The sequence below is a fragment of the Hippocampus bargibanti genome, linkage group LG04 (assembly GCF_051943395.1).
Source record: "Hippocampus bargibanti isolate YZ-2025 linkage group LG04, ASM5194339v1, whole genome shotgun sequence".
NCBI lineage: Eukaryota > Metazoa > Chordata > Actinopteri > Syngnathiformes > Syngnathidae > Hippocampus > Hippocampus bargibanti.
In genome coordinates, this window is record NC_142737.1 from 7,744,368 (window position 1) to 7,755,510 (window position 11,143).

Genomic DNA, 11,143 nt, shown 5'->3' on the forward strand with positions numbered 1-11,143 from the left:
GGGGCCCGATTTAACTAGATTGCAAAGTATACAAGTCTTCTTTTCCTTTCGGCTTTTCCCTACAAGGGGTCGCCACAGCAAATCAGTGCTATTTCTAAATTGCAAATGGAAAATCATTATTTAAGTAAAATCTATTTTTCTAATATATCAAACAATTGTAATTGAAGCCATTGAATTTATTCATAAACTACACATACAGTAACGTCCGGTGCTTTTGACTTGCTCGTTGTAGGATCCTCCCTTCTCCCCGTGACGTCACGCACCCCGAGTAGTGTTTCTTTAGCTAGTTTAACAGTATGGCATATGTAAATACAAAAAATAACAAATACATGTTGAGCTAGGGGTTGTCAAAATGCGTAAGTGGCACCCAGATGCATCCCCTGCAACATGGTAACCACCCTTCTGAGTATCATGAGTCGCCCATTAGCTCAAAGCATTAATTCAAATTCTCGCCAAGGATGCAGGCTTGTTGGCACATGCTGAACATCGACTAACTAGCCAGAACTCCGTCCATCTGGACACTTGAGTGTAGCACAGCAGTCATCACGGAGTAAAACTGTTAGGAAATCAGTCCTTATGGATTGATCAACCGACTGCAAACATCTCAGTACGAGCGCTGTTTCTTGACCAAGGGAAACAAATGAGAGATCAATCAATTGATTAATAGGGAGATTTCAGACGATGTCACCCAACTTGATCAGAATATTACATTAGATACACTTTATGTAAATCAACAAAGTATTTGAAAAAAATATATATGTACACTACAGGTTTTAGCAAACACACCGTTAGCCCTATTTGAGGATTAGTGTTATCTCATTCACTGCCATTCCCGAATTTGTTCGGGTTTTGGTTTTTCTTGCTGGGACTGCTGATAAAGCACTGGTCACCCTTCTGGCAATGTTTTTTTCCTTCCACAAGGGGGCAGCATTTCACTTTATTTTCCCCATGTTAGCACACTACTACTACAAGTCTGGAAATATAAGTTGCGTAAGAGTGGATGATTTCAGGAACAAACACCTGATTTTGACTAAGAAGCTGAGAAAACAGACTTTTTCTGCAGCGAAGCAAATTCAAGCAGAACGCGGATCAAGGTCCATATTTTTAAACGTTGACTGACACCTCGAGCATCTACACAGTTGTTTACTTCTAAGAAACAAGAAAAAAATACTTTTCAGAACCAAACTAGTGATACCTTGGCTTACGAACTAAATTTGTTCCCAGAAAGTGTGTGTAAGGCAAAATGTGTGTATTCCAAACATTAGTCTCCCATTGGAAACCATTAAAATGAGAATAATCCGTTCCCAGGTCCCCATAAAACTAAATAAGCCTTAAAACTACACAAAATGTACGTTATTTTTAGTAAAATAAATGTGCTATTGTATTGTAATTAAAGAAATAAACTGTACCATTAATGAAGTCGTTTTATTTACTTTTGTGATGGTCGATGATGGCTTGATGGAATGGATAGCTTTTTGCATAAAGTGTCTCAAGGAGCTCTGGGTTGTACATCTGGAAAGTTGTGATATTGCAATAGCAACCAAGCCCGGATAAATACAGAGGGTTGTGTCAGGAAGGGCATCTGACGTAAAAGCTTGGCCAAAACAAACATGCGGATCAAACCTCTCAAGATGGAGGACACCGATTTGCTGTGGCGACCCCTTAAAGGGAAAAGCCAAAAGGAAAAGAAGAAGAACAGATGCAAGCAGGCACACTAGAAACGTCATTAATAGCTGGTTCTCTTGCTTGTCTTTTCTCTTCAAATTGTACAGATGGCTTGTGCGGGTTATTTGTGGAGCCTGATTGATGGGATATTTTAACCTTGCAGTCTACACTCTGCCTTTGAACTATCAGTAAAGATTAAACATGTCCAAATTTCATTGTGTTTTCTATCAATTTTCTCACCATTTAACTGTGTTTTTTTGTTTCAAGCTCTGTCGTCTCCCTTTTGTGTGTGTGTGTGTTTCTGTTTGTGTAACTCCTCCCCCCGCTTACTGCTGCATGTGTCCCCTTCCTCCTCTACCACGGATCTTGACCAATCATGTGCGGCTTTAACTGAAGACTGGGGGCGGGGAATAGAGGAAAAAAAAAAATCTGTCTGCCATTTACTGTTTGTACATCATGACATTTCAGTAGGCAATTAAACTTGCCATTTAAAGCTTCGTTCACTTCAGAGATCCGGCTCCAAGAACCGGCTTGTTCGCGAACGACACATCCCACATTGTGGCGCTGCGTGTGTTTCCTGAAAAACAGTTCATGTGCCAAGATTATATTCTTGCGAATTTAATGTTAGTAAGCCGAAAAGTTCGTGATCTAAAGCGTTCGCAAGACGAGGTATCACTGTACATTTACAACATCAGAATCAGAAACACAGAATTAAAAAAAATCTATTTACAGATATGTGCATGTGTTTGAACTATTTACAGATGTGTGTGTTCAATAGTACTTTTTCGTGTGGTATGTGGTATAGCACTCCCCAGGGTGCAGCGGGACTAAACAGGACTTGCAATAAAGTCTCGTTTCGCTCCTGAAGCCCCGCCGAGTACAGACCCTGCAGTCTCTGGTTGGTCGTGCCTTCCTGGGTGTAGGAGCGATGGGCAGCAACAGATGTTTCTTCATCTTCCCATCGAGTCTGCTGTCGGGGTCGCGCCGGTATGGTGCCCTTGGAGTCGTTCGGACCACCTCCTCTTCTTCCTCCTCTTCGTCTTCCTCCGGTTCTAGTTCCACTTCCTCCATCTCCTCCTCATCCCCATCCTCCTCGTCGTCGTCCTCGTCGTCCTCCCCTTCCTCGTCCTCATCCTCGTTCTCATCCTCCTCCGCTGCTGCATGGCATTTAGAAGTCCATGCCTTCACCACGCTTTTGATGAACTCCAGGAGCGTTTGACATTTTCCCGGATTCTTCAATTTATACAGCGTGAAGGCGTTGAACATGGCAATTTGGAAGAGGTAAGTGACAAATTTTTTGGGCCAGTTGTGCGACTTCTTGATGAAAGGGTAGTAAGTGACGTTTCGGTCCAGCTGAGCTACCCCGTTCATGAAGGCGTTATACTGCACAACGCATTCTGGCTTCAACTGCTCAATCTTCTGGTTTTTGCCCTTGTGCCAAACCTCAATGCTGCGCATGATGTCCTGGTGGCAGGTTGTCACCATCTTGAGAATCCTTTTGTTCCTCCACGCCAGAACCATCACCGTGCCGTTGTGGCGCACCAGCTTGTCCCCCACGGCCAAGCCAGCCTTGTTCACGTCGGTGATGACTGCGGGTTCCCCTCTGTTTTTCCACAGGGTCCCACAGACGTTTGTTTTGGCCTTCAACAGCTTTTCACAGAGCGCAACAGAGATATCAAAGTTGCCCATGTAAACCGTGTAGCCGTTGCCGAGGAGACAGTCCATGAGGGAAAGGAGAGTGTCTGGGTGGTTGCTTGACTCTCCGACATAAGGAAGCATGTTGAAACAGTAGCCGGTTGCCGAGTCACAGAGGATGTAAGACTTTATCCCATGTTTGATCGGCTTTTGGTGGTTATAAACCTTGAAGGAGAGGCGGCCACGCCATTGCATCATGCCCTCGTCGATACAAACGTTTTGATGGGGCTGAAACAGAGTCTTGAACTTCCCCACTAGGTAGTCCAACACGGGGCGGACTTCGTACAGTCTGTCCACTGCATCCTGCGTGGCGTCATTGTTACAGTGGAAGAAGCTCCAAATCAATTGAAAACGGTTGCTTGACATGGTGCGGTTGAAGTAGGGAGTGGCTTCTACTTCGTCCGTGCTCCAGTACATCTTGAGGTGAGGTTTCTTGATGAAACCAGTGAGGAAGGTGAGTCCTAAAAAGTTTTTCAGCTCCGGGACAGACAAAGGTCTCCAAACCTTGCCTCTACTGTATGGCAGAGTCGTGGGGAAGGCCTCAAAAAGCTGCTTTGCGTTATGGTTCGTCTGATCCGTGATGAGCTGCAGGAGCTCATCGGTGATGAAAAGCTCCAGAAAGTCTGCAGGCACATCCGAATGGAGATCCTTCGCGGCATTCTGGGGTCCAGGAGTTGAAGTGAATGGAAACTGCTGTGGCTTCCAGTCAGACCGACACCAACCAGCATCGCTCCTGCGTTTTCTTGGCGCAGACCTGACTGACGCACGGCCCCTTTTCAGTCCACGGCCGCTGGCTGTAAAATTTTGAAACATACACATTCATAAAAACGGTGTTTTACTGCTTTGAATTGATGTAGAGCAGGGGTGTCAAAGTCATTTTTTGCCGCGGGCCACATTGTAGTTATGGTTTCCTCTCAAGGGCCGTTATGAATTTGGGTAAGCCATTAGAATGTTTAAATGCCTTCAAATATTACATATACAGCACACAGCAAATTAATGAATAACTCGTTTTCAAATCTGAAGTCAAGAATAATGACTTTTATTGTGGTTGACATCCTAAAATATGAAATTTTGGCTCAGATTTTAGCAATCATCATGGAATTTAACAAGTATGATTTGCTTTCGCGGGCCGAAAAAAATGATGTGGCGGGCCGGATTTGGCCCGCGGGCTTTGACTTTGACACCTGTGATGTAGAGATTAGTTTTTTTACCAGTGCTTTTAGCTCTCTCTGTGGTAGTCACAGGGGATACTCCACTTGCACCAGGTTCTGTAGAAATATTTACCGACATCATCATATTGTACTACTTTTATCCCGCAGCTTAGACAGGGAAAAGGCATCAAGAGACACAACAGTAACATCACAGGTGCGCTTGTGACGTCACAGGACGAACATAACAGTACATAAACCGACGAACCAGGCCGAACTATATCAGATTATCCATCCATCCATTTTTCAGACTGCTTCATCCTCATTAGGGTCGCAGGGGGTGATGGAGCATATCCCAGCCTTCAGGCACAAGGCGAGGGACACCCTGAATTGGTTGCCAGTCAATCACAGGGCACATAGAGACAAACAACCAGTCATTCTCACAGCTTGGGACAATTTAGCATTTTTTCGAATGCAGGGATGCATCTAGGAAATTGAAAAAAATGGGCCAGTTGGACCCCGTGTCTGAAAAGGGGGCCAAATTGTAAAATGGATGGGGCCCGATTTAACTAGATTCCCAAAGAATATGAAAGTGATTGAAATAAACCAAAGTACATTCATTGGCGCATGGTATTTCTACATTGCAAAATAAAAACCATTTTCTGAGTAAAATCGTTTGTTCTAATAGACTGTATCAACAACTTTAATTCAAGTCAATGAATTAATTCATACATAAAATAAACGTTAAATTTACTTTCGTTACTACACAATCCTGTGCTATTTTGATATTGTGCGGTATGACAGAGAAGACAAAATTAACCGATTTAGCACAATATTTCTTTCTAGTGTGTACTTAAACACATTTCTTAGCTTTTAAGATTTCCAATATGTTGCAACAGCTCAGAAATCATTCCCATTATCCACTAAATTCGAATCATTAACAGCAGTTTGCTGCAACGATTCGATTGTTTCTTAAAAAACGAGAATTTTTGTTTGCTGCCTGTTTTGAATGTCTTTTACTTCTGCTCTAACACTCCATATTGCAACCATCTGCAATGTTCGATGTAAATAATGCAATGCATCATGGGTACTATCGGACCATGGATTGATAGACCAGATTACTACAGTAGGAGGTCACCTAGCAAACTAAATAAAATTAACACACCTGCTTGCGCACGCATGAGCACCAATGAGTTTTCACCTAGACTTCCACGTGAGTGGTCTGGCCGGGTTTTGCTGGATTGTCGCCGATCTGGTGACATATCCGGGCTGCTCGTCGAGCCCAACGACAGACACTCATCGGAGAAATCTGGTTCCGAGTCACCCGACAGATCACCTCCAGGTTGTTGTAAAGCTACGCTGCCAGTCCAATACTGTGCCATCGTAGGCGACTTGAACTTATTAATAAAACGCTCCGCCATGTTCGCCTCCATTCAAACACAGAAAGGAAAGCGCCTCACCCGTGTTCTTCACGGGGAGACCGGAAGCAGCTTTTTTTTGGGGGGGGGGGAAGCCCAACTGTTGCCACCTCGTGGTAGGGAAATACATCACATACATTTCTGAAATCCACACAGAAAATGGGCTATTATATAAAAAAAAACATGACACCCATAGGTGGTACTTATGACATGCGTAAGGTTATTTATTACTTCTTTTCACCGCCTCGCCATTTTAACTCCCACAGCTGTGGACGAACTTGTGGTGCATCCTGGAGCTTGTAGTCAACGCTCACAGATTCGTCCGTGGACGCACTTCCGCAACAGAGTTGAGAAAACTACATCTCCCAGTGAGCGTAATAGATGACGTCAGAAGCATACTCGTGGAGAGAGCGAGGGAGCGGAAAGCCGGAAAGGAGGGGGGGGAGTGTTGGGAACAGCTCCTTGGTGCTGAAATTGCTTCAGCATAGCCAACCAGCGACGCGCAAGTGGGGTTGAGAAAAAGAGGAAAACGACGAAAAAAAAAAACAAACATTGAACAAAACGAAGGAAGAACATTTTCACACAGACTGAACTCGAGTCAAGGGCCTTGGAGACAGGTTTGTCACATAGCATGTCTACTAGCTTCATCTGTGAATGGCTCATAATTCGTCATAAAATGACCTCGCTAGCATTAGCGAGTACGCCCCCCCCCCAAACCACCACCTCCTCTCTTCACCACCCCTCTCCATTTCTACCACATCGTGTATATATAGATATGTATATATATTTACAAGATTATTCACACAGTATTACACACAACTCGTCTACAGGCGAGTATTTGTTTGGTTTTATTTAGAGAGAAGATACAAAGACAGTCCACGGATGCTAATTATTATTATTAAAAAAACGATAGCAAGGCAGTACACGTTTGACACCAGTGAATGCGGTGGTCTCGCCTGCATGGTTCACCTTGGAGCAAAGATGACTGTGTATGTGTGTGTGTGTGTGTGTGTGTGTGTGTGTGTGCGCGCGCGTGTGCGTGTCCTCTCAAGTGGCTGGTTGCTGACGTAGAAAATCATTAATTGTAGTGACAATTTAATTAGTTACTCTGCCCTGATTGAACAGATACTTTTATTTGGGGCTTGGACCAAAGTGGTTGACAAATTCCAACAAGAAAAAAAAAAGCCACCACATGCAAAATTCACTTCATGGTAAAGAAAAAGTTACAATAGTCAATGTTTGGGGGGGGGGAAGCAACGTCACGAATGAAAAAAAAAACAGATAGACATCAGAAGAAAATTGCAGTAAAGTCTCGTTATATCGATATCGGATATATCGATAGTCCCGGTTGTATCGATACTATTTCTATGCACGCACGGAGAAAATTACATGCAAACAGGGTCGGATATATCGATAGTCCCGGTTATATCGATATTTTTTCGGACTCCCTTGAATATCGATATAACAAGACTTTACTGTAGTACGACGAACCAGGCCGAACTATATCAGATTATCCATCCATCCATTTTTCAGACTGCTTCATCCTCATTAGGGTCGCAGGGGGTGATGGAGCATATCCCAGCCTTCAGGCACAAGGCGAGGGACACCCTGAATTGGTTGCCAGTCAATCACAGGGCACATAGAGACAAACAACCAGTCATTCTCACAGCTTGGGACAATTTAGCATTTTTTCGAATGAAGGGATGCATCTAGGAAATTGAAAAAAATGGGCCAGTTGGACCCCTTGTGTCTGAAAAGGGGGCCAAATTTTAAAATGGATGGGGCCCGATTTAACTAGATTCCCAAAGAATATGAAAGTGATTGAAATAAACCCAAGTACATTCATTGGCGCATGGTATTTCTAAATTGCAAAATAAAAACAATTTTCTGAGTAAAATCGTTTGTTCTAATATACTGTATCAACAACTTTAATTCAAGTCAATGAATTCATTCATACATAAAATAAACGTTCAATTTACTTTTGTTACTACACAATCAATGCTGTGCTATTTTGATATTGTACGGTATGACAGAGAAGACAAAATTAACCGATTTAGCACAATATTTCTTTCTAGTGTGTACTTAAACACATTTCTTAGCTTTTAAGATTTCCAATATGTTGCAACAGCTCAGAAATCATTCCCATTATCCACTAAATTCGAATCATTAAAAGCAGTTTGCTGCAACGATTCGATTGTTTCTTAAAAAACGAGAATTTTTGTTTGCTGCCTGTTTTGAATGTCTTTTACTTCTGCTCTAACACTCCATATTGCAACCATCTGCAATGTTCGATGTAAATAATGCAATGCATCATGGGTACTATCGGACCATGGATTGATAGACCAGATTACTACAGTAGGAGGTCACCTAGCAAACTAAATAAAATTAACACACCTGCATGCGCACGCATGAGCACCAATGAGTTTTCACCTAGACTTCCACGTGAGTGGTCTGGCCGGGTTTTGCTGGATTGTCGCCGATCTGGTGACATATCCGGGCTGCTCGTCGAGCCCAACGACAGACACTCATCGGAGAAATCTGGTTCCGAGTCACCCGACAGATCACCTCCAGGTTGTTGTAAAGCTACGCTGCCAGTCCAATACTGTGCCATCGTAGGCGACTTGAACTTATTAATAAAACGCTCCGCCATGTTCGCCTCCATTCAAACACAGAAAGGAAAGCGCCTCACCCGTGTTCTTCACGGGGAGACCGGAAGCAGCTTTTTTTTTTGGGGGGGGGGGGAAGCCCAACTGTTGCCCCCTCGTGGTAGGGAAATACATCACATACATTTCTGAAATCCACACAGAAAATGGGCTATTATATAAAAAAAACATGACACCCATAGGTGGTACTTATGACATGCGTAAGGTTATTTATTACTTCTTTTCACCGCCTCGCCATTTTAACTCCCACAGCTGTGGACGAACTTGTGGTGCATCCTGGAGCTTGTAGTCAACGCTCACAGATTCGTCAGTGGACGCACTTCTGCATCAGAGTTGAGAAAACTACATCTCCCAGTGAGCGTAATAGATGACGTCAGAAGCATACTCGTGGAGAGAGCGAGGGAGCGGAAAGCCGGAAAGGAGGGGGGGAGTGTTGGGAACAGCTCCTTGGTGCTGAAATTGCTTCACCATAGCCAACCAGCGACGCGCAAGTGGGGTTGAGAAAAAGAGGAAAACGACGAGAAAAAAAAAAACAAACAAACATTGAACAAAACGAAGGAAGAACATTTTCACACAGACTGAACTCGAGTCAAGGGCCTTGGAGACAGGTTTGTCACATAGCATGTCTACTAGCTTCATCTGTGAATGGCTCATAATTCGTCATAAAATGACCTCGCTAGCATTAGCGAGTACGCCCCCCGCCAAACCACCACCTCCTCTCTTCACCACCCCTCTCCATTTCTACCACATCGTGTATATATAGATATGTATATATATTTACAAGATTATTCACACAGTATTACACACAACTCGTCTACAGGCGAGTATTTGTTTGGTTTTATTTAGAGAGAAGATACAAAGACAGTCCACGGATGCTAATTATTATTATAAAAAAACGATAGCAAGGCAGTACACGTTTGACACCAGTGAATGCGGTGGTCTCGCCTGCATGGTTCACCTTGGAGCAAAGATGACTGTGTATGTGTGTGTGTGTGTGTGTGTGTGTGTGTGTGTGTGCGTGCGCGCGTGTGCGTGTCCTCTCAAGTGGCTGGTTGCTGACGTAGAAAATCATTAATTGTAGTGACAATTTAATTAGTTACTCTGCCCTGATTGAACAGATACTTTTATTTGGGGCTTGGATCAAAGTGGCTGACAAATTCCAACAAGAAAAAAAAAGCCACCACATGCAAAATTCACTTCATGCTAAAGAAAAAGTTACAATAGTCAATGTTTGGGGGGAAGCAACGTCACGAATGAAAAAAAAAAACAGATAGACATGAATAAGAAGAAAATTTAGTAGAAAGGGTGTTTTAAGAAAGGGGGAAAAGTAATGACATCATGTTTTACTGAAATAAATCACAATAAACAGCACTGAACTCAAATTATAACTAGGACATCCGTCCAAGGTTGAAGTGCTAACAAAAATGATTTGTGTTTGTTTTTTGTTGTTGTCCATCCGTATGCTAGCCAACTGGCTACTCCCCGGCAGAAGAGTCAAGACTAAAAGATTAAAGCCTTAAAATATCATCACTTTCTTTCCCTTTCATGATGTACCTCCCTATGTCATTGCAGATGGCTGCCACTCAAGATGCGAAAGGCAAAGCGGAGGGCGCTGACCAAAACTTCGATTACATGTTCAAGCTGCTGATCATCGGCAACAGCAGCGTCGGCAAGACGTCATTCCTGTTCCGCTACGCCGATGACGCCTTTACCTCTGCCTTTGTCAGCACCGTGGGCATCGACTTCAAAGTGAAGACGGTGTACAAAAACGACAAAAGGATCAAGCTGCAAATATGGGTATGAAACGCTAACGGCTTTGACTGGATCTTCCATGTCGAACCGAATGATTTTATTCAATATCTGCTCTTATCTGAAGTCGTTTGTCCTCTGTTCTTATCGTGATCAATCCAATCATTTTTTTAAAGGACTGACCTTTATGTTTAGAAGCAGGAATTTGATAAAGACGATGGTAGCGTATAATGGCCGGCAATACCTACCAACCCCCATCAGGTCAAGGTCATTTAAAGGACAACCGACACCTCCGGACAAGTTGTGTCCATAATTTGTAAAATCACTTCAAATACCTTCTAGTGAGCGTATTTTACAAAGATTCCACCCCATATAGCTATATTGTACGTTTTAAGACTCGCGCTGAATATTCAGGAAGTCTTGTTTTCGAGTTGATGATGATGCCTGACGTGACGTCACGTCAGGTCAGGAACACCCCTGACCGAGAAAGCGACACCCAATGCATTTTGGGTACTTTGTTTGGTCTGAAAACATCGTGTTGATCTGTGTTGATGGCGAAATTAGAAGCAAAACACATAAATAACGCGATGGTGAATCGTTGTGTGTTGCACCAAGACTACTATTTGATACTAGTTGACACAAATTTCCAGGAGACAAATCAGCCAGTTTCCAACGGAGCTTGTGCATTTTCTGGGACGCTACATTGGAGTCCTGACGGCTCAAATTGATACGGGAGGATTTCTTTAATCGATTGCAAACATTTCTGCTTTCCTCTTCAGAACTATTTGAATCATATTCAAAACTG